General features: G+C 44.6%; 1 long non-coding RNA gene across 1 annotated transcript in view; it reads left to right on the top strand.

Annotated features, from left to right (window-relative positions):
- The first annotated feature begins 396 nt into the window (after positions 1–396).
- Positions 397–25,031, top strand: part of LOC142490882 (uncharacterized) — a 73,782-nt gene continuing 49,147 nt past the window's right edge. Inside the window, exons 1-2 of the long non-coding RNA XR_012800128.1 lie at positions 397–740; positions 12,991–13,179. This is a non-coding gene — a long non-coding RNA (uncharacterized LOC142490882). The remainder of the gene's footprint in view (positions 741–12,990; positions 13,180–25,031) is intronic.

Genomic DNA, 25,031 nt, shown 5'->3' with positions numbered 1-25,031 from the left:
TATTGGGATATTTTTTTTTGCATCTGCTAATATTTGACTGTTCAGAATCTGAATATTTCCTGTCTGTGAAAGATTCACTGATGTCACCTGCTGTATTATTTGAGGTTTTAAAGTGATGCTTTAAGATTTTTCCACTTTTGAAATCTTGAGAATCTCTGTGGAATTTTGTTTGCTTCCTGGCTGTTTGATCCTGTAAATATTTTTAAATGTTTCCCTCTAGTTGTTGTTTAAAAATACAGAACTCTGTTAGCCCGTGCGTCCGTGAGCTCCGTGTACTTCCGCGTCACGTGAGGCTGAGTGTTATCTCGTGAGACTTGAAACTGTGGTGTGTAGGGAAAACCTCCGCGGCTCAGTATGTCAATTTTCACGCATGAGGTCTTTTCTGACCGGAGAAAAACCAAAACAGGACTTGACGTCTTTGTGGAGTGTTACCACCTCGGATATATCTTTTACTCTTTACTTTGTTTATTACATTTTGGCGCAACGCTACCTTGCTCTCTTCCTTATCTACTCCTATGTGGTTGATTGCCTACCATTGAGAGGGGAGCCCAGCTTAGCCCAGCAGTTGACATGAGCAAGTTTTATCCTGCTTGAGCCCAGCAGTTTGGATCCTAGGGGGAAGCCCAGCTGAGCCCAGCAGATTGGATCCTTTTCTCCTCAACTGAGCCTAGCAGTTTGGTCCCACTCTCTACCAAGCGGGGCTTAGGATCATCTTTCTGCTTACATAAAACATCTATCCTGTAAGTGAAGACCAACATAGCAGGACTTTTCTCCTTTATTACAGATTACACTATGTTTTGTTTCTGTCTCTCCCGTGACCTTAAATAATGTTGGAGGCTGGTAACCTCCTACCATAGGCGTGACTGCTGTTTGTAAACCATTTAAATCCCTAGAAAGTATTATTTGGTGTCTTTGGATATCAAATTTACTGGTGTGGTAGAGGACAGAGAAAAAAATATTCTCTGAATCAGCTTGCCAAATGCTGAAAATAATTGTTTGATATATACTGTAAACCCAGTCACGGGGGTCAGTGAGCTGAGTAAAAGAAGGATTGAACCTTAGTGGGGTAATGAGGACAATATATAGAACTTGACTCGCTCTGAATTATATTGGTGCCACCAAGGGATTAAGCTTCAATGGAAGCTGATGTTAACATGCAGGTGTAGAGAGAAAGAGAAATAATCCTTTTAAATAGGCGCACTCCTGATTGTAATCCTCTACTGAAGAAATCACACCCAAATATATCATAGTGTATGTTTTTAAATCTAGAACACAAAACAACCTTAAATATATATATATGAAATGATGCCTATTTATTATAAAGTGTCAGTGAAGGTACTAATTATAGCGATTAAAAGGTGGCATTTTAATATAAACATATAAAATAAAATCATAAAATAGTGAAGGTCACTGGTTAGCTATGATAATTGCAAAGCGGTGTATGACTGGTAGACTTCTTACGTAATCCCTGCTGAAACCTTGAGTGAAGGGAGTGGCCACAGATTAGGTTTACTGACTGACTTTGTCAGGTGTGTGTAGAAAATCAAGAAGCCTTGCAGAATATAATTTTCCTTTAAAAAAAGCCTTGTTGATGCACTACAAAAATGTTGACATGGTGTCATGGAGCCCCATATAGTGTAAAGATGCTGCTCAATCCATGCCGGGTTTTGCTGCCAGTTCGGATTTTCCAGGTTGCCTGCCCTTTCTGCTCAATTTGGCCATTTTGGTTACTGGCAGCTTACTATATAAGGCTGCACTTCCTGGTGGGAGTCGCTGAGTAAGGTTCTAACGTTTGCAGTGCCTGTTGTCTACGCTGTCACACTTTACCCTTTTATCTGTTTGGATTTCCCTGTTGCTGAAACTTGACCGTGACCCTGACCTCGCTGCTTTTGGCTTGCCCTGACCCTTTACCCGTTTACTGGACTTTGCACCACTGCCACAAGCCCTGACCTTTGCCTGCTTACCGACTACAGATACTCTAACAGGACTCTGTCCCTGGGCTCTCTTCTGTTATTCTGCATCCTTACCTAAGCCCTGCGGGTCCACTGTCTGATTGGAGACGAGCACTGTCACATTTTGGTCGGCCTAACATGGACCCCGCTGAGGTAGTGCGAGCCGTATCTCTCCAAGAGGAACTGCTTTGAGATCATGAGACACGTCTCACCCAGCGAAACCAACAGGTGGCACTCATTTCTAGCCAGCTTCAGGATATTTTCACCCAGCTGGATACACTCCAGGTGGATTCTACCCCTGCACCGCCATTGCTGGCAGCGTCTCCAGCGCCAGCTCCCTCATCCCCAACGCCCAGGAAACTACAGATCCCGACGGCTCTACATTATGGAGGGGACTGTCACGGTAGCTTATGACAAGATATAATGAACACCAAATATCTGGGTTGAACTGAACGAGGCTTAGATATAATAAAATATAATTTATTCCTTAAAAAAGGTGAACACAGCAATATAGTACAATTAACAGACAAGAAGATAACACTTACTTAGGGTTGGGGGATGGAGAAGTATCCAATAGCAATTCTCCAACAGTCCAGTGACATTCAAGATGGAATCAGAAGCATAACTCCAGCAATCCAGTGACATTCAAGATGGTATCAGAAGCTCAACTCCAGCAATCCAGTGACATTCAAGATGGTATCAGAAGCTCAACTGAAAATTGTAGGGTTGACACAGTTTATATACCTGTGCAACCCTATTCTTAACATTGAACACAGCCTATTGGTGAACAATTATCTAACGTGGAGACTAACAGACTAACCATGCCCTCAGGTAACAGAGTTTGTTGATTGACTAATACTTAATCCCTAGACATTGGGTAACAATCAAGGCAGTTACTTTTTGATCACCGTACTTAGGCCACTCAGCCGTTTGCCCTTCAGGACTTATTAGCCTAGCAGATGGCGTCTGCATTTTCAGAACAGATCTAAAATAAAATACATATACACTTTAATATCTACACATATTAATAAGTGCCATTCTGGTGGGCTCAGTGGGTCAACCTTTGCCAGTTTTTAATGCCTACAGTGACTCCACATATTAGCCAAATATGAACTCTCTGTGACCTCCCGAACTGGAGATACAGAAATGCACTTTAAAACATTAAAATACATGCTTATAATGAAAACATGGGAACAGAGGAACATTCATTTTCAAGGTATAACAAGGTGCAAACCTCATCCCTGGACCACAGTCCAGTTAACCCCTTGTCTCTCTGGTGAGGTCAGGGGATGGCCATATGGGGTGCAACCCCTTTAATACCGGGCCACCCCCTTTCTCCCTCTACACCTCCCCTTCTTAATGGGTGACCTGTGGCCCACTGGCCCTAACGGGGAGTGGGGCACTGCTGGCACCCTTAACGAACTCAGTCTCGGAGGGATAGTCCTGACGTGAAAGTCCATCAGCATTGCTGTTTTCACTACCCTTTTTGTGCTGAATAGTAAACTCAAACTCTTGCAAGGCCAAGCTCCACCTTAGCAACTTGGCATTCTCCCCTGATGCCCTCTGCAGCCAACTCAGGGGGTTGTGGTCTGTGAGGACCGTGAAAGCCCTTCCATACACATAGGGCTGGAGTTTTTTGAGTGCCCACACAATGGCCAAGCACTCTTTCTCAATGGTGGCATAGGCCACCTCTCTGGGAAGTAGTTTTCGGCTGAGGTACACCACAGGGTGCTCTCTACCGTCGTCCCCAACCTGGCTCAACACAGCCCCAATGCCATAGTCCGAGGCATCAGTCTGTATGAGGAAATGTTTGGTATAGTCTGGGGCAGCCAGTATGGGGGCCCCAGCAAGCACAGTTTTCAGTGCCTGGAAAGCAGTTTCACAGGCAGGAGTCCAGGTGATAAGCACAGGCAGTTGCTTCTTAGTCAAATCAGTCAGGGGTTTGGCCAGGGCGCTGTACTGTGGGACAAATTTCCTATAGTACCCTGCGGTGCCCAAAAATGCCATGACCTGTTTCTTGGCTTTTGGAACAGGCCACTGAACTATGGCTTCTACCTTGGCTGGCTCTGGTTTGAGGTGCCCTCCACCCACCCTGTGACCTAAGTACAGGACCTCTGCCATCCCTACCATACACTTAGTCGGTTTCAAGGTAAGCCCAGCCTCCCTGATCCTATCTAGCACCGCAGATACATGTCCTAAATGGAGTCCCAGGAATTACTAAAGACAGCAATGTCATCTAAGTAAGCCCTGGCATAGCTCTGCATCCCTTCCAGTAACCTATTGACCAGGCGTTGGAAGGTAGCCGGGGCATTCTTCATCCCAAATGGCATCACTAAAACTCATAGAGGCCACTTGGAGTGATGAATGCTGACTTCTCCCTAACCTCCAGGGTCAGTGGGATTTGCCAATAGCCTTTGCTCAAATCCATAGTGATCAGATACTTTGCCCCCGCGAGTTCATCCAGTAACTCATCCATGCGGGCCATGGGGTAGGCATCTGACACCGTCCCAGCGTTGAGCAAGCGGTAGTCCACACAAAACCGGGTGGTCTTGTCCTTCTTAGGAATTAGGACTACTGGACTTGCCCAAGGACTCTGGGACAGAGTAATAACCCCTAGGGTCAGCATCTCCTCTATCTCCCTCTCCATACTGGTCTTGACCTCTGCTGACACTCTATAAGCATGCTTATGCAGAGGCTGCAGATCCCCTGTGTGCACTGGGTGTTTGGTGAGATGTGTGGTCCCTGGCATGTCAGTGAAGAGGGCCCTATACTTAGCTAGCATGTCCCTGGCTTCTCCCTTCTGCCTAGCACTCAACTGTGCCCCTATCTCCACCTGCTCCACAGTGTTTCCTTGCCTGCTAGAAATCATAAGGGGTCCTACAAGATCCATCGCTACTTTCTGGAAGGGTTCCCCTATTATCGGTAGGGGTTTCAGGCGTGCCTTCACACGTTCGCCCGCTTACCCACTCGCTGGCAGGCATCACAAGAGCGGCAGAAATTACCCACATCTCGAGATGCCCCCGGCCAGTAGTAACGCTGTTATAACCGAGCTCGCGTTCTGTTGATCCCCTGATGTCCCGCTAACGGAATAGAGTGAGCTACCCATAACAGTTGCTGTCGGTACCCCTGGGGCACTAATAGCTGTCGCTTACCGGTCAATCCCTCCTCTATCCCTGGGTTCCCTTCTTCTTTATACATGAGTCCCTTATACCATATGCAGTGCTCAGTGCCTTCCCCTGACTGAGATTCGGACGCCCGAAGTCTCACGCCGGCCAGGGTAGGGTCTGTCTTCACTGCCTCCCTAAACTGGGCTCCTAATTCTGGCCACCCCCCAGTCATGTCATTGTCCGGAGAATGGGGAAGGGTGAGGGGAAACAGTAAGTCAGTCTGTGGTTGCAACTGATCCTGGCTTACCTCCCTGGGCTCCTCTGTGCCCTCCGCTAACGTTGGTCCCAAAGGCTGGGGGACTGGCGCCGCCGCCATTGCCGCTGTCTGGCTCCAGGTAACAGCCACCACTGCAGCGGGCTTGGGCACTCGGTCATAGGTGCAGGTCATCGGTCCCAGATCGTTGCCAAGAAGAACATCAGCATCCAAACCGGGTAAAACCCCCACCTCCCGCACACCCTGGCCCTCCCCCCAATCCAAAAAGATTCTGACCACTTGTAAGAAACGTGGCTCTCCGTCGGCCACAGTGATCTGTATCCCAGGGCCTGGGAGTAATTCCTCTGGCCGGACCATATCAGGTCAGACCAGGGTCACTGCAGCTCCTGAATCAAGCAAGCCGACTGCTTTCCGGTCACCGACTGTGACCGGGGTGAGATGTCTGCTCCGGCCGTCCGTCTGCTGCAGGTCCGCTCTGAGATGTCCTCTGCTCCTGGCTGTAGGCACCGATGAAACCGGGACAGGTGTGGCATGGGACGCCTCGCTGGGAGTTGGTTCCATGACCGGTCCGGAGTCTGTGGTGGAAGCCACCCGCACGCGGGCTACTGGCTTCGCAGCTGGGGTGCGTTGCCCCTGATGGGGTCCACCGGAACACAGGGGTTCTGGGCAATCTGGTCTGATGTGACCAGGGCGGTTGCAGTTGTAGCACCGGCGCTCGTGCCGGAGCTCCCCCGCCTTCGGTGGACTGCTGCCCGGAGGCGGCCTCTGAGTCCATTGGGGGGTATTGGCAGAACTTCTGGCCGGTGCCGCCGCCGCCTTGGCTACTGTTTTGGCGGTCATCAGGGCTCGGCTGGCCACATAGTCATCTGCAAGCCTCGCCGCCTCCTGGTAAGTCTTGGGCTTCTTGTCGTACACCCAAGCCCTCACCGCCGGCGGGCACTGCTCCATGAGCTGCTCCTGAAAGATGAGGTCCAGCACGCGTTGGTAAGTCCGTGCCTCATAGCCCTCCACCCAGCGTATCCCGTATAAAGCCATGCGGGTCACGTAGGTAACATAGGACTCCTGGGGCTGCCTCTCCTCCTGCCGGAATTTACCCCGGTAGGCTTCAGGGGTAAAACCGTACTGAAACAATAAGAGTTCTTTCAGGTGTTCATAGTCATCAGCATACTCATCTGGAAGCGCCATCATTGTCTGCTTAGCCAAGCCGGACAGTAAGGGGTCCAAACATGCAACCCTATGCTGGGGAAGCACTTTGTACCGCCGGCACTGCGTTTCAAAGTTCTTTAAGAAACTGTCAATCTGGTCAGTGCCTTCCACGAACTTGGTGAGACTGTGCTGGTCCAGCTTGAGTTCATCGTTGTTGGGTTGGACAGGTGGGCAACAAGGGGGTCTGTTCACTGCCATAGTGATAAATTGCAGCCGCTCCTCCGGTGTCCCTCTGTCTCCCCATGCAGTAATCAGTGCCAACATTTCAGGGGTGAACTGACTGGTAGCCGCAGCAACCAGTACCCCTCCTGTTGCACTTCTCCCGGGAGGTGCACTCGTTCCCTCTCCGAGATTCCGCCGCCCCGGCACTGGGTTCCTTCCCTGATCTCCGGGTGGCTGTAAAAGGGCAAGCTGAGCCGTATCCTGAGGCTCTGCAAGCCGGGCTTCATAGTCACCGATTGCGTCAACCATGTCTGCGACCTCCTGGTTCTCATAGGGCAGTCCATTTTCACGGCACTTGTCCTTCAGCTGAGCTCGGGTCCACATGTTGGATTAGCCTTCAGCCTCGCTCATGGTTCAGTCGCAGCAGTGAGGTGGTGTTACAACTTGTGTTAACTGTTGCACTACTGTGTGTTCAATATCTTTAGTCCCAGGAACTTGCAATTACCATCAAGTTCCTACTATGTTACAATATCCCGCAGTATACTGTAACACAGGTCCAGTTCAATCCCACCGCTGCCACCAGTTTAATTATAGAGCTTGTCACGGTAGCTTATGACAAGATATAATGAACACCAAATATCTGGGTTGAACTGAACGAGGCTTAGATATAATAAAATATAATTTATTCCTTAAAAAAGGTGAACACAGCAATATAGTACAATTAACAGACAAGAAGATAACACTTACTTAGGGTTGGGGGATGGAGAAGTATCCAATAGCAATTCTCCAACAGTCCAGTGACATTCAAGATGGAATCAGAAGCATAACTCCAGCAATCCAGTGACATTCAAGATGGTATCAGAAGCTCAACTCCAGCAATCCAGTGACATTCAAGATGGTATCAGAAGCTCAACTGAAAACTGTAGGGTTGACACAGTTTATATACCTGTGCAACCCTATTCTTAACATTGAACACAGCCTATTGGTGAACAATTATCTAACGTGGAGACTAACAGACTAACCATGCCCTCAGGTAACAGAGTTTGTTGATTGACTAATACTTAATCTTTAGACATTGTGTAACAATCAAGGCAGTTACTTTTTGATCACCGTGCTTAGGCCACTCAGCCGTTTGCCCTTCAGGACTTATTAGCCTAGCAGATGGCGTCTGCATTTTCAGAACAGATCTAAAATAAAATACATATACACTTTAATATCTACACATATTAATAAGTGCCATTCTGGTGGGCTCAGTGGGTCGACCTTTGCCAGTTTTTAATGCCTACAGTGACTCCACATATTGGCCAAATATGAACTCTCTGCGACCTCCCGAACTGGAGATACAGAAATGCACTTTAAAACATTAAAATACATGCTTATGATGAAAACATGGGAACAGGGGAACATACATTTTCAAGGTATAACAAGGTGCAAACCTCATCCCTGGAACACAGTCCAGTTAACCCCTTGTCTCTCTGGTGAGGTCAGGGGATGGCCATATGGGGTGCAACCCCTTTAATACCGGGCCACCCCTTTTTTCCCTCTACAGGGACCCTATGACTTGTAGAGGATTTTTGAACCAGTTTTCGATTCTATTCGAACTCCAGCCCTCCATGTTCTGCACCCATCGATCTAGGGTAGCCTACGTCATTTCCCTACTGACATATGAGGCTTTGGCCTGAGCCTTCCCTCTCTGGGAAAAGGAATCCCCACTGGTTAACGACACCACTTTCTTTGTCCAAGCATTCAAATGAGTTTTTTACACACCCGGTCGCGGGTCCTCTGCTTCTGCTTCGCTCCTTCTAATCTTGCAAGGAACCCATACTGTGGGCCAGTATGCCATTGAATTATGAACCCTTGCTTCAGAGATGGGCTGAAACAATGAAGCTCTGCTGGCAGCATTTTGGCAGGGGCTTTCTGAGTGTTTAAAGGACGAACTGACTAGTCGGGACACCCCCAAGGATCTGGAGGAATTAATTGCTCTCTGTATCAGAATAGATTCCAGATGCTAGAATGACAGACCGAGCGAGACGAGTCCTCAAATACCCCAATAATTTGGCTTGCCCAAAATTGTCCTAAATTGGGAAAGCTCCAGTGACCAGTGAAGATAGAGGAATATTCTCTGGGTATTCCTATTTTCTTCTCCATCTCAAACTTCAAGGCTGCTCCTGCCGTTTTCACTCTCCTGGGAACCAGCCTCAATCTTCACCCAGGCTTTTGTAGCTGCAGGAGCCGCAGGTAATTTCATTGACCACGTATTTGTGGAACTCCACTCACTTCCTCTCCATACAAGGAGATTCCATTAGCAGTAGTGGCCATTGATGGAAGACCTCTGGTACCTGGGACCATCACCCATGAGACTAATCCTTACCTGGTTATGGTTGGGGGACTTCACAAAGAGACACTGTCATTCTATGTCATTTGCTCTCCCTCGACTCCAGTGGTCCTAGGACTTCACCGGTTGCGGCACCACAACCCTAAGATCGATTCGGCGACAAACAAGTGACAGCCTGGGAACAACATTGCCATGGATCTTGTCTTTCAGTGTCTCGCACTATCTCAGAGGTTCGGCTACATACAGAGACTTCCTCGTCATGCCTTCCAGTGTCTTAAAAGGAGTTCTCCGATGTATTCGACAAAAAACAGGCATAGGAGTTACTGTACCACCACACCGACCTTATGATTGTGCAATCGACCTGCTCCCAGGGCCATACCTCCTCGAGGCTGCAGAAACTTTCAGAACCAGAAACCAAGGCTATGCGGGAATACATTTCGGAGAACCTTCAGCAAACCTTCAGCAAATCAAGTTCCCCCGCTGGTGTGGGTTTCTTCTTTGTTTCCAAAAAAGACAGTTCTCTCAGGCCATGTATCGATTAAAGAGGCCGGAACACCCAAAATATAAAAGAGAAAAATCTAGTGCAATACAGCCATAACAGTGTAAAATAAATGGATAGATATTGGCTCTTACGAAGGACCTACTTACAAGAAGTAGGATATAAACCAGCAATGGCAGAAGACCGTCGGACAGCTAATTCCAGGAGGTAAGTGGATCGTGGTAAATCTCAGGGAGAAAAAACAGAGAGGACTCCTAGTGCAGACCAATAAACGATTTATTAAAAACTAATAAAAGCAGCAGCAAATGTACACACATGGTGTACATTCAATAAAGGCACATCAAATTATGCGGTGAGCTGTACCCACGGGCGAAGCACGGAACAGATGTGATACTACTTACCCTCCACGGCATTATTTCACCTTACAGCTCACCACATAATTTGATGTGCCTTTATTGCATGTACACCATGTGAGTACATTTGCTGCTGCTTTTATTAGTTTTTTATAAATCGTTTATTGGTCTGCACTACATTATTATTATTATTATTACATAATTACAGGTACTTAAAGTTTAGCCTTATATTAACTGCTTAGCAGCAGGTGTCAGCAATAGCATATGAAATGGATATGAGCCTATGAATAAGCATGATCGTTTCTCATAGATGGTTGCTCCCACTTGGTTGGTTAAACTCACACTATTACTCCAGAAGGCATATATAAACGAAATAGCCCTAAAAATGTCTAAATATGCTTCAGGAAATGGTTAATAGCTGACAGTCAACTGCTAGCTCTGGTGTATATAGCTGTATACCAAAGGGAGAAGGTGTGCTGGAGGTAAGCTAGCAATTCTCTCCTGGGAATACCGGACCCTGAAATTTACGTTGGATGTGACGCATGTGCTTGAACACATTGGAATGACCAGAAATTCACAAGACACCCCATAGCCAGACATGTAATATAGTTGCATAAGGGTGATAGGAACATGGTACCTTTTACCGGAATAGAATATGTGCCTCTGGGACCCGGGGGTGTTTGGGATAAGTGTCTACTACAAAAAGACTGTTGATCTACAACCGTCAAACACTTGGTCCTTTAGGTCTAAACAAGGGCTTTATATACTCACCTTTCCTCTCATTGGGACCCTCATGTATACCCATTAGATCTTGTGGAAACCTAATAATAGAATATTCCATCCAACGGGTATTTAAGAAATAATAATGAGCTCATGTCATGCCAGTCTCGATAGGTCTCGTCTCATGTGGCTCGCCACTCGGTTCTGATCTAACTTGGCCTAATGCTAACCTTTTATTGCCCTTGTCATACATCATTATTATCTGTGTGGAAACAGGGGAAATAACCCAAAAACTAGCAGCGTTTCCTAACTTATTTCTACCTGCGTAGCAAATTAATCACAGGATGTCTGCGGTCTCACATCCGTGCCATTTATGTAAACTCATGCTCTTCGACAAAAGGTGTTAAAACCTGCTCTGCTAAGATTTCCTGGCTCATCAGAGAAATTCTATTTGCAAACTTCAGATAACTTATGTACCTTTTCCAAAGCAAAGAACTAGTGAATATACGACAGTATGCTCAAAGCTGTACTAAGACATATGTATGCTATGTACTGTATGTACCTGTGCTACCTGTAATCCATAACAACTCCATCCCTGAAGAAGTGTGCAGAGTCACGTGAAACATACGTCTGGTTTTATCGACATCCCGACAGTGACGTCCATTGGTGAGACTGGACATCGAAGAGCTCCATGACAGAACTTGTTGTATCACGCTGTTTTCCCCCCGCTTTTCTCTCCTACCTATACAATTGTCATACACGCCAAGCACAGGACATGCCAAGTAGATGTTACTGCACTATCTTTGGCACTGTGTTTCCTTCTCTACATGAGGTTTACCAGGAGCACACATCCCAGCGGACTCGTTTCCATGTAGCAGCAGTACATGAGATATCAGTGTTTATTTCATACTCACTGGGTTATTTTCACATTTTATTGCAGTAATTATCATATTGCTCTGTAACACTTGTATGTTTACAATTACTGTACCACCCAGGCAGTCAATAACCAGCCAGACCACTTCTGGTCCAGTCCTAATATTCTTGGTGACATTATCCTTTTCAGATTTTTTGCCAATGTCCAAACTGATAAGCGCTGTAGAAACTGAAAAAAAAGCACAAAACTTCTCATGCTGCAGTAAATAAAATATATTAAATTGGATATTGGTATAGTGGTAATATACGCACGTACAAAAAAAAAATATATAAAAGCAGTGGGTTAAAAACCGTGATTGCCAAATGGGAACCACGATTCATCGCAGGGAATGTCCTCCCCGGAAGATGGTAAGGGGTGGATGGGGTGGGGTGGATGGATAGATTATACGCAATTCTCTCTTAACATTGCAGTATTAACCAGCAATATTTTTGCTTTATGAGAGAGAGAGAGAGAGAGATTGGATTTGGTCTTTCGAGCTTTACTAATATTACCTGTATTTAATATGGGTTCCTCCCTGCTTGTCAGACTCCAACATCCCTCCACTCCACCCCCAAGACCCATAGCTATTTCCCCATTCTATCTATTCTGCATAGTCCCCAACCTCTAGCTTGTTTTTAGAGTTTATATTTAGAGAGTCATTCTTGTGATAAATGACAATTTCAGTGTTATAAATACATTATTAGATGCTCAGTGTAATCATATAACTATTTAAGTGGTAATAATTGTAATAGGTAACATAAACATATAATAATAATAATAATAATAATAATAGTAATAATAATAATAATAATGATAATAATAATAATAAGCACATACACATGTCAATATTTCAGAAAATAAATATATCATAAAATAAGTTCACCATAATAGCATCTGTTCAAATGTGCTAGTGCCTATACTGTATGCATCCTCAATCCCATTGTCCGGGTTCCATTTCTATCTTGTTCCTCTATCTCCATTCCTGGCTTTTCCAGCTTCTTAATGGAGATGCTTCACTCCTATAGTCGATCATAAAATAAAAAAGTAGAAGAAAGATTAGGAACATGAATCAATCATCTAAACATGAACTACTAATTTTGGCAGAAATTAAAAATATATACACATTAAATTACATATGTATGCATAGATTTATACATAGAGATGTTGCAAGACTTACTGTTCCCGGAATTGAAGCAAACTGCAAGATAACACCAGCAGGAAGACTTGATTTACCATGAGCTAGCTGCAGGTTAGCCACGGGAAGCCTATAAATTTGCATCCTGTGGTTTGGTTCACTTTTTAAAATTTTAATTGCGATGTCAGTATCCGCCCGATGTCAGTATCCGCCCGATGGCACAGTGAATACCTGTTTATGGTCACGGGGAGGCTATTTAACAGCACAATGACTTACAGTAACAGTACAAACAATACAATTTTAATATTAATATGTATTTTACACAAATTACAAGTAAAGAAGACAGAAGGAAAGGAAAGGAAAGAAAGAAGGAGGAAAGAAAGATGAAAAGAATGAAGAATTCACCGGGGAGACGTTTCTTCAATCCAGATATAAACACAGACTTCTTCTTGGCTGTTTGAGGAGCATCGAGTCGAGGGTCAAGAGTTGGTGCTCGAGTAGGACAGGGGTGAAGGCAGCAATGGTAAGAAACACATTGATTGTATGTTATTTCATTGTGTATTTTTTTTATTTGTGATGGCTATCGACTGCCAATGTGTTTATCTATGCCCCTTTCGGGCTATAGATAAGCACAGTGACAAGCAATGCATTTGGGGGGGGGGGGGGGGGGAAATGCTTGTTTTTATTTAATTGTTATGTATTGTATTTTGTGTTGTTTTTTTTAGGTTGCCCATTCATTGTCCGTGTGGCATTCCATGCCCATATATTGTTGGCATGGTTTACCACATTCACAATCAATGGCTTAATTGTGAAATGCTTGTTTTCTTTAAATGTCATGTGTGTTATTTTGTACCTGTTTTTTCTTTAGCGTGCCTATTCATTGCCATAGTCGCAAACCGCTGTGCCAATCAATTGGTTTATTGGCATTTTTTTCATTGTTAATGAAATGTAATGTATTTTATTTGGTGCTTGTTTTTTTTATTGGTTATTGCCCATTCATTGCTATAGTGGCAAAGCATGGCTATGGTTTAGCACTGTGCCAATCAATGGTAGCGCAAGTGGTGGTGGGGGTAGTTGCCCTGGGGAGATGGTTAGGCATCCCTGGTGGGTAGCGGGGCCGGGGGGTTAACCCCTTAATTATTATAGCGGTTTCTAACCGCAAATGTGATTAAGGTTTTAGTGGCCATTACTTTGTTTTTTTTTATTGTAATGTTGCTGCCCACGGAAAACAAGGATGCGGAGGACGGTGATGAGATGGCCTTCATCCTGGCAAAGGTAAGTAGAACTTTTATTTACTTTATGCTGGCTGCATAATGTTTTATTTTTTAATGGACAAATGAGCTATTATCCAGATCTGTTTTATCCTATTGTGTTTTAATTTTTATTGGGGTAGAAGGGGGTGGGTGAAGGTAGTATTTGGCCCGTGGTGGGTGTTTATGCCTACCAGGTGGGTAGCAGAAGGGTTTAAATCCTTCATTACCTTAGTGGAAGTAACCCACCATGGGCCAAATATCACCTTCACCCACCCCCTCTACCCCCAATAAACCGAACACTGGTTAGCCGCTAAGGAAATAAAGCTGCCTGTAAATATATTTTTATTTCATTGGATGGAAGCAAGGGGTCTCCGGAGCTGGTATTAATGCGGGGCAGCTCTGGTGAGTCCCGGCTTCAATCCGATGCAGACCTTGGGGTGGCGAGATTACATTTGGGAGTTGCCTACTAGTTGAGAGACTCGATGATCTCATCGGAGCTACTAGATTAGGATTATTTCTAAAAACAATGCGAGTTGGAGCTCTTTTTGAGCTCCTGCTCGATGTGTTTGAGCAGGAACGAGACCGCTTGGGGAGATGCACTTCCTGTATGATTTTGGCAGGTCATCTGAGCTTTCTAAATAGCCACCTTGCCAAATCGTATGGGAAATGCTCAAAAAGCTTGAGGAATTAGTTATCGAAACTACTAGAATGGGCCCCCATGTGTTTTCAAGAAGTCTCAGGTCAGATAGTTACAGGCGTCCATTTTTCTGTGAGAACTAACTGAGCTGAAACTTCTTGCAAACACTGCACTTCTTCTCAACCAAGTGGTTTCTCAACCCTGCAGCCAGTGGTAGGATGAGATCCCCCTCGCAACGCCCCCAGGCAACAGCTGTCTGGCCCTCCCTCCCCCAGAGTGTCCCATATCTGGGTGTGAATTGACCACTGCCTATGTATTTATCTTGAAACACATAATTTCAATACATGTTTGCAATGCACTTGATACATGCCATTACGACTTCATCATTTCTGCCTGTCTGTTCATTAGAAAATATCAAATCTGGATAAACCATTTACTCCTCATCAATTGTAGACGTGAGTCATAAGACAACAATTACAGAGAACATGTTTGTTGTAGCTCGGAGCAGTGACGAACAGTGAGCAGCATATTAGGCATAAAGCAAACAAAGATAACCCAGGTGGGGCACTTACGTAAATAGAACATGGTGAAACTGCCTTATACATTGGCTAATAAAGCAGGACACAGTTTGGGACAGAGCTGTGGGGCACGATTAGCCACAGATTAGGCTTATAACGAACAAAGCAAACTGTGACACAATATTAAACACAACACAACCCTGTCTCTATAAAGTATGTGGTTTATTTGCAGTACAATATAATTTAATACAGTATATTTTTAGGGGCAGTTTCAAATAAAACTACATCAAGACTTACAGACCATTCCGTTTCTTTCTATCACTACTTGTAACACATTCCTTAGATTGTTGATGTAGTTGTTGCATGTTTCAGCACTCAGACATTCATCCCAGTATGTTTTTATCACTTTCACTACTGTAGTTCATCTTTGTTAGTTGGCTTCACATATTTGCTCAGATGGTGCTTTAATGCATGCCAGACCAATTCAAGGAGGTTCAAATCAGGGACCTATAAGGAGAGGGAGAGGGAGAAGGAGAAGGAGAGAGAGAAGGAGAGAGAGAAGGAGAGAGAGAAGGAGAGAGAGAAGGAGAGAGAGAGGGAGAGAGAGAGGGAGAGAGAGAGGGAGAGAGAGAGAGGGAGAGAGAGAGAGGGAGAGAGAGAGGGAGAGAGAGAGAAAGAGAGAGAGAGAGAGAGAGAGAGAGAGAGAGAGAGAGAGAGAGAGAGAGAGAGAGAGAGAGAGAGAGAGAGAGATGAGGTAGCACCTACTATAATCCTAAACTGATGATATACTGTATGATGAAAAGCTTGCTGAATAATAAAAAATATATACTGGTGCTGACCAACAAGACAATGGAGTGAGGGCAGACTACTAAAATATACTAAGAAAAGTACTACCTAATAACACAATATAAAACTACTTAATAGAACCAATATAAAATAGTAAAAAAAGTATATAGTAAATATTTGACAATATAAATGAAAGAACCAGTCCCAGCCGGACTTAGAACTTCATCACTCTCTCCGTGAACTGGATGTGACAACTGCAGGCCATGCGCCCTTCAGCTGCGGTTCCTCCGGCTACCGGCACTCCACCTCTAGTTGTCACAGCTCACTCGCAACACCTCATGGTGTAGATCCACTGCTTAGGTTGCCCTCAGATGTTAGGGCTTTTGCGTTGTAGCCTCTTCGTGAGTGCTCAATAAAATCAATAGCTGCTGCACTTGCCACTCCAAAGCACAACCTACGAGTTTTGTCAGGGATGAATTCATCAGGGGACTCTCTCATTGGTCAATGCACACATTTTTATGGATTGTATAACCAATTGCACATTGATTTAGACTTAATAACTAATTGCAATCAGGTAGGGATACCAAGTACTGTATATACCTATTTTAACGCCTTGCATTACTGGAGAATTACATACATTTCTAATATGATGAACCAAATAAATAGATTCTTAATATAATATTTGACATTTGACTCCCATTTTGAGACCATTTTATTGATTTAGATCTAGCAGACATGGAGTTTAATGAATTGGATGAAAAAGAAAATGAGAATGAATGTGTAGTTGTCTAAATGCTAAATATATATCTAAAATAGAAAATGAATATATATATGCATTAATGTATACCTTGATGATGATGATTATTTTTTATATATAAGTGGAAGTGCTGTGTGCTGGGTGATAATGGTGAAAGGCAGGGTTGCAGACCTGTCTACGACATGCAAATGAGCATACAGTACAGTCATATTTCCATTTGCTATAGGCTTTGCTGTGGAGGGTTTTTGTCACTTTTATTACCCACCATAACTTAACTAAGTATGGTAAAACCTATCCTTGCTTCATTTTTGCATAGCCAGTATAACCAACCCCACACTGATGAGCCCAATTAAGGTCGAAACGGCTGTCTGTGGGTGGGTTTTCTGGCTATGCATCTTAACCCAGGCTGTGCTCAAAGCTGTGACCATGCAGCAAACTTAAGCCTAAAGGGAACCATGTTAATGGTTTTGAAGCAAAAGGTGGCACTGTGTGCTCATTTGCATGTCATTTCCCAGACTCCCTTGCTGCAGTGGAAATGCTGTGTGCAGGGTGATAATGGTGAAAGACGGGGTTGTAGACCTGTCTAAGACATGCAAATGAGCATACAGTAATATTTCCATTTGCTATATGCTTTGCTGTGGAGGGTTTTTGTCACTTTTTTTACCCACCATAACTTAACTGTATATATATAACCCCTGTGGCAGTGGGGGAAGGGAACGGCGACTTCTCCCAGTTGGTGCTGCCATCTGGGCCAGTGCCGTCGGGGTCCTGATGCTCGCGCATGCACGAATGGTTGCACATGCGCAGATAGCCGCGGCGGCCATGTTGTGGTTGGCGCGAGGTTCGCGCAATGCTCTGAGGTTGGCAAGGGTAGCGGTGGCCATTACAAGTGTGCAGGACCTCTGGGAGGTTGCGCTGGCGCAGTTAAGCGTAGCGGTGGCCATTACAGCTTCGCACAGGCGCAGTAGAGATCGCGCTCGCGGTACCCATAGGAAAGAGGTCCTGAGTGGACAACATCTCCCAGCAGCCTCTGGGGCATGCCCTATGATCCCTGTCACCTGCAGCCAGCCAGCCACTGAGACTTGCAGATTCTCTGCAGCAGGGAATTGGAAGCACATGAGTCAATCAGGCTAAGGATACAGAGGGGGAAAGAAGGGGGGCAGAGAGCTGCAAGCTTCTGCCCTAGGCCAGAAATCCCCAGGCTAGAGTTGAGGCCCTGACTCCCCACTAGTAAGGGTGGGTGGTCATAGGGACAGGCCCTTAGGTAAGGACCCTGTGCCCCTTCAGCTGTGTGCTAGGCAGGGACCTAGTGACAGACCCTGTGCAGTTCATTAGTGTATGGAGAGGGAGAGACACTGTGCAGTTCTTTAGTGCAGGGACCCAGTGAAAGGGGTTTGCTGCATGTTCCTGTAGCTGTGTTGCTGATCCAGAGACTGTCCTTACGGTGGGACGTCCGGCGGGACCCCATCCCACGAGGAGGTAAAGATCAGCGCTGGACCAAGCAGCGCCGGTAGACCCTTTGCGAAGACACCCAGGTGTAGAGACACCTGGGCAGGTATTTACAACCTTCCACACGTGCACCAACTTTACCTTGCTCCACACATGTGACAGGCCTGTTCACACACTTGGGTGGGCTTGGACTCTTTGGACACAGGGTTGGGAAGGAGGTTATAGCCCAGTTATTGGCTAAGAAGGTTATAGTCGCCAGCTTGTGGCAGAGGGTGGTACATATATCTTGTTGTGTATTGCTGATATATGTGTTAAGTTAAATTCTGCATATTGTAAAGACCGTTGCTATTTTACATCCAGTGTATGTGTTCATTTGTATGTGTCCTGCGAGGAACAACTCCCGCTCTGCTGGGAGCCATCGCAGGTGGAGGCGCTGCACCATATAGTATTGTTCAGGAGGATACACCCCAGGTTCTCATTGACGGAGGCTCAGGCCTCCTCTGAGCCTAACAGGTAAAGCAGCACACCTGGTAACATATAGGTTACATATATATAATAAAAAATAAATAGACGATACCGTTCTGTGGCTAACGAAATGCTTTTATTTGTGCGAGCTTTCGAGATACACTGATCTCTTCTTCCGGCAGTGTTAGGCCCAGGACATAGTACACTCAGCGTCACTGAGCCGGGCTGAGCCGCGCTGAACAGATGCACAAAGCCCCTGCATCTGTTATCAGCGCGGCTATAGTTTCTCCCTCCGCATGCGCGCTGATGCGTGCGGAGGAGGAGGAACTTCCCCGAGAGCGGCAAGTTTGAAATTTGCCGCTCGGGGAAGCGGAGGAGCGGTCATGTGACCGCTCCCATCCAATGGGTCTGCAGCCGGCCCGGCAAGGCAGCACAAAGGTGTGTGTGTGTGTGTGTTGATGTGCGGTGATGTGCCCCCTTCTGCCCGATCCCTGTGGCTGTCAGCCTGCGGGAGATGGAGGAGGCTCCCTGCATGAGCTGACGCAAAGGAGACGGACGCTAGAAGTGTTTTTATTTACATGTAAGTTCTGCATACTTACTTGTTGTTTCAATAAATTCACCCTTTTCACATATGATCGTGTTTTCGCCCTATTTGGAGCTAAACCAGAGGGAGGGAACCATTCGTATCTCGACCTCCTATTATCCCTGGATACCATCCCTTGAAGTGGATCTCGAAGAGATTTAACATAAAGAAACCCTGATGAGATTGGCTCACACTTGCCCGTGTGAGTAGATCTGACATCAGCCTTTTTTTTTTTTTTTCACAAAAGAAATTGTTTTTATTTTTCTGTTGACCTTCCAAAGGAAGAACAAACAGCTGTAGCTTTTGCGATGGTATACAGTGGTATTGTCTGAGACAGTCGCTTAAGTGTTATGGTACTAAACTACACTATTTAAAAAAAGGTTTATTTTTTGAAGCCTTTGTTTTGTACAGTATAAATCTCTCTATATGGGGAAAATAGACTTCCTTCAATTATAGCGAGATAACAAAATGGCCCCACGCCCTCACTGGAGGGGTAGGTGGTGTATGTTAAAGGTAGGTAAAAAGCCATTGAAGAACACCAATAGTGATGGAAATACCAGCACGGGTTAAGAAGGTTATTTTTCCCAGTCCACCCTGCAAACATATCGTGATGTTTCGATCCTCCCTCAGGATGTCTGCATGATGGACTGAATAAATAACACCTTTTGTCTGTCCCATGTGCTGATCGATATATAGATATATATTCTCATCTTTTTTTTTTTTTCTTAAATTTTTTATTGAGCATTTTTCCATACAAAATAAGAATAAACAAAACATATAACAGATAAAAAAGTGGGGGTGGGGAGGGGGAGGGGAAGCATTTGCAAAATATAGCATTGCACACAACAATTTAGTTACCACATGTATCACTCTTTTCCAAGTATTCTAATCTATATATGGGGATATACCTGCATGGCAAAACCAGGGGGCCCAAATCTCAGAAAATCGCGAGGTAGAGCCGTTCAGATAGGCTGAGAGTTTTTCCATATAAACTATATGCCAGATTTTATTATTTATTTGGTTTAAGGATGGGGGGCAGGTTGTTTCCAATTTTTGGCAATCATACACCGTGTGGCATTTAGCATTTGGGCTAGTACTCTAGCTTTTTTCCGGGGGATGTTGGCTATTGGCTTGCCTAACAATATATATACTGGGTCATGTGGGACAGTGATTTCTAGGATCTTGTGTATTAAGGTGAACACTTCCGTCCATGTTTGTTGGATTTTGGGACATGACCAGAATATATGCAGAATATTCCCCACTTCGCCACAACCATGCCAGCACAATGGGGAGACCCCTGGGAGAAAAGAGTGCAGTCTGGCAGGAGTCATATACCATCTGTATATTAACTTGTAAATATTCTCTTTTATTACAACGCACGATGAATTTTTGGAGGCAGCTTCCCATATGTCTTTCCAGGTATCGAGATCTATACAGACGTTAAGATCTTTTTCCCAGGATACCATATATTTGTCGGGGGTTTGATTGCTCTTAATAGATGATAGACTTTGATAAATTCTGGAGATGATGCCCTTTGTGTGGGGCTGGTGTAAACACCAATCCTCAAACAGGGTTAGAGCATGGGGTTGGCTCGATTTATAGGCTGATTGGATATAATGTCTAACCTGGAGAAATCTGAAAAAATCGGAAGAGGGGATATCATGATTCATTTGCAGAGAAGCGAATGGGGGGACTTTCCCTTGAACGAGAATATCTTTGACTCTCGTGAGTCCTTTCTGAACCCAGGTATGGGAGAGCGGGTTTTCTGTGTAAAAAGGAAGAGAGGGGTCCGAGAATAGGGGTTGCATGAGGGAAGGGGTACCAGTTAGTTGAAACTTGGATTTGAGGGAGTCCCAGAGATTACAGGCAAAGGATATCACCGGGTTCTTGAAACTCTCGGGTGGTCTAGACTTTTTGTTGAGCCAGAGAAGATTTTTTATTCTGCATGGGGAACAAATCAGATCCTCTATCTCGACCCACCTCCTTTCGGTTGGGTTTGAATGCCAGCTAACAAGTTGCCCTAATTGAGCTGCTCTATAGTAGTTTTGTAAATTTGGAAGAGCTAAGCCTCCTTCTGTTTTGGACTTGTAAAGAATATCTTTGCGAATCTTGGTCGCCTGTTTTGCCAGACAAACTTCAAAATTTTCTTCTGAATATTATTTAAATCTTTCTGGCAGATTTTAACCGGGAGAGTTTGAAAGAGATAGAGGAGTCTAGGTAAAATATTCATTTTAATAGTAGTTATTCTCCCAAACCAAGATATTATGTACGGGTTCCAAGTGGCTAAGTCCTTGACTATCTGGTCAAAGAAGGGTTTAAAGTTTGCATTGTATAAAGTTGAATACTTTTTTGTTAGTTGAACCCCTAGATATTTAATATGGTTTGCGTTCCATTTGAAGTCAAAATTTAGTTGGAGTAATTTTACTAATTCTTTAGGGAGATTTAAACTAAGGGCCATAGATTTGGAATGATTAATTTTGGAACCTGAAAGTGAGCCGAATTCTGATAGAACATGAAAAAGGTTAGGGAGGGATGTGAGAGGTTTTGAAAGCGTCAACAGTATATCATCCTCTAAAAGAGCTATTTTGAATTCTTCCTGACCAACAGAAATACCCGCAATATTGGGGTTCATCCTTATCTGGCATGCTAATGGTTCTACAGCTAAGGCAAACAACAACGGTGAGAGCGGACACCCCTGCCTAGTTCCATTTAATATTGGGAAGGGATCAGACACAGAGCTGTTTGTCCTCACAGCGGCCGTTGGTGTGGAGTATAGAGTGTTTATACTATTTAAAATTTTGGCTGTGAATCCCATCTGCGAAAGTGTAGCTGACATAAACTGCCAATCTAATCGATCGAACGCTTTTTCTGCGTCTAAAGAGAGTAATAGAGATGGGCACTTTGTAAGGTTTGCTACATGTATTAGATTCACTGTCCTCCTTGTGTTGTCGAGAGCTTGTCTGCCCAGGACAAACCCCACCTGGTCCGGATGAACCAATTTAGGGAGGATGCTATTTAATCTGTTGGCCAGGATCTCTGCGTATAGTTTTAGGTCTGTATTTAACAGCGAAATAGGTCTGTAGCTAGAACACAACAGAGGATCTTTCCCCTCTTTGGGGATTACCACTATGGTAGCTTGGAGCATATCCCTAGGAGGGGGAAGGCCTAGTTGCATCTCATTGAATACTTTGGTAAGGAATGGGAGGAGAGTTGTGGAATATTTTTTGTAATAAAGATTAGAAAATCCATCCGGACCAGGGGCCTTTCCAATTTTCAGGAATTTTATTGCTTCCATAATTTCCAGGGGCTCTATAATTTTTTCAAGGTTTGTGATGTCATTTGGGTCTAAAGGGGGGAGTCGGCATTTTGCTAGGTAATTCCGGATCTTTATTGCTCTTTTCTCTTTGGCCGAGTCTCCCACTGGGCCTGGTAGATTGTAAAGGGATGTGTAGTAGTCCCTAAATGCATCACTTATAATTTTGGGGTTGTGGGATATTGACCCATTTTTAGTGTAGATGTTATGAATTTTAGCTTTAGCTTGTTTTTGCTTTAATTTACGTGCCAGCATTTTATCTGCTTTATTATTTTTTTCATAGTATTTCTGTTGAGTCCATCTTATAGCTCTTTCTGCGTTTGACACTTACAAGAGGTTTAGTCCGCCCCTCACTGAGATTATCTGCCTGTAATTTTTCCGGGAGGGGTTTGATTTGTGGATAAACTCTAGGGGGTTCATGCAGTAAGCGGCGGAAAAATGCATTAGCCAGTTTAGCAATTAGCCATGTTTTTGGCAAGTTAAACTGTCTGTATGCTGTAACGGGCGAATCCCTGGCGAATGAATTAGCCACCACCATTTGATGAAATGGCGTGTAACCGGTGGTGGGACGGCTGCCTGGCGAGAAACTGCCGAGAAGCCGTCCCCTGCCGAGTTGTGTTTGCAGCTGAGAGAGATCCGCTGCTCTCTCGGCGCAAACATCAGCATAATTAAAATTATTTTTAAAACAACTTTTATTCATAGTGTACATGTGCAGGGGGTCTCCGGAGCTGAAACGCATTGGTTTCAGGTCGGGGGACCCCCTGCTCCCCGAAATACAGCCCCCTTTATGAGGTGCCGGTATCCCTCTGCATTTAAAGGTCCCGATCACGTGACCGCGGCATGTAAACAAAGCAGAGGGATACCGGCACCCCAAAAAGGGGCCTGTATCTCGGGGAGCAGGGGGTCCCCGGACCTAAAACAAAAACGTTTCTGCTCTGGAGACCCTCTGCACATCTACACTATGCATAAAACACACATATCAATAAAGACTCGTTCCTTACCTTACAGGGTATCTGCTACGGTAGCGAAGCAGCATGAATATTTATTTAATAATACTGTACAGTGAGCAGGGGGTCCCCCGAGCTGAACCGCATCACTTTGTGGACCAGGGAGCCCCTGCTTCCCGAGTTACAGGCCCCGGTATGTGTGATCGGATGGGCAGTGTAGCCGCCATGTTTATAGCGTTCAATACGCTATGTGCCCGCAACAAACATGGCGTCCACACTGTAACCGATGCCCCAAACCGGGGCCTGTAACTCGGGAAGCAGGGGGTCTCTGAGCCACAAATAAATGCGTTTCAGCTCAGGGGGCCCCCTGCTCCCGCACAATATTATTAAAATACATTAATGCTGCTTCATTACCATAGCGGATAGCCGCTAAGGTAATGAAGGGGTTAACGCATATAGCATGTTTATTGGGGACAAATGCCCCCAATAAACATAGCTGCAATACACAACATACAATACAGTAATGGGCAACATTACTATTATCCACAAATGGATAATAGTGCAGTTGTCCATTTAAAATACATACACAACAATAAAGACATTAAATACATATAGCACTCACCCATGTGCGGCTGGCACGATGAAGGCCATCCTCATCTTCATCCTGCCCATGCCCCATCCGCTTCTGCAAAACAGACACAAGAATTAAAACATCCAATGTAATGTTTCCTAACCCCTTAATCACCATAGCGGTTATTAACCGCTACAGTCATTAAGGGGTTAAGCCACCATCACCCACATACCCTCCCCCACTAACCCCCCCAACCACCCTCACCCACTACCCACAGGGGAGTCCTACCAAATACCCTTGGGGCCAATACCCCCTCCCCCAGCACATACAGTACAATAATGTGCCAAATAACTATTATCCACATAGGGATAATACATTATTTGGCCATTATTAAACACATTCAATACCGTAATAAAATAAAGAATATTCTACTAACCTCATCACTAAGAAGGCTCAGTCGCCAGCATCATCCTTGGGGTCCGTTGCCAAAATAAGAAATAGCTAATACTGTACATCTCAATGACATTAACATACCAAGGAACCCCTTAATCACCTTTTCGGGTACTAACCTCAAAGGTAATTAAGGGGTGAAGCCATCCTGCAATGGCAACACCACTTATGCATAACATCCTCAATGAATTAAAAACCAATTTCCAACACAAATCTCAAGTAATCATTCAATCTGAAGCCTCAAATGCCACTTAAAACATTGCTTTTACAGTGTATACATGCAGCACAACATGTAAACTACATGAACACGCTGCAAATCAATATTAACAATACAGTAATCCAACTCAAATAGCCTGGCATCACAAGAAGTATATTATGTCAGCAAATAAAGTCACCATCAATGAATTAACAGACATGAATTACATCCCTAAACAATTAAAATACCATCCATACCAATTACACAATTAACTAAAGCTATCGTAACAGAGAACAACTTCAAAACATACAAAAAAGGACACCAACAATTACAATATACTATAGCAAGCCTTTCCATAACCTACAGTACAGCATAAAGCCCAAAACTTACATCTCTCTAATAATACCTTAATAATACTTTAATAATTACCTTTGAGGTTACGTCTCTTTC

Source organism: Ascaphus truei, chromosome 3 (assembly GCF_040206685.1).
Source record: "Ascaphus truei isolate aAscTru1 chromosome 3, aAscTru1.hap1, whole genome shotgun sequence".
Taxonomy (NCBI): domain Eukaryota; kingdom Metazoa; phylum Chordata; class Amphibia; order Anura; family Ascaphidae; genus Ascaphus; species Ascaphus truei.
Note: the sequence above shows the minus strand (reverse complement) of the source record. Positions and strands in the feature narration are given on the sequence as shown.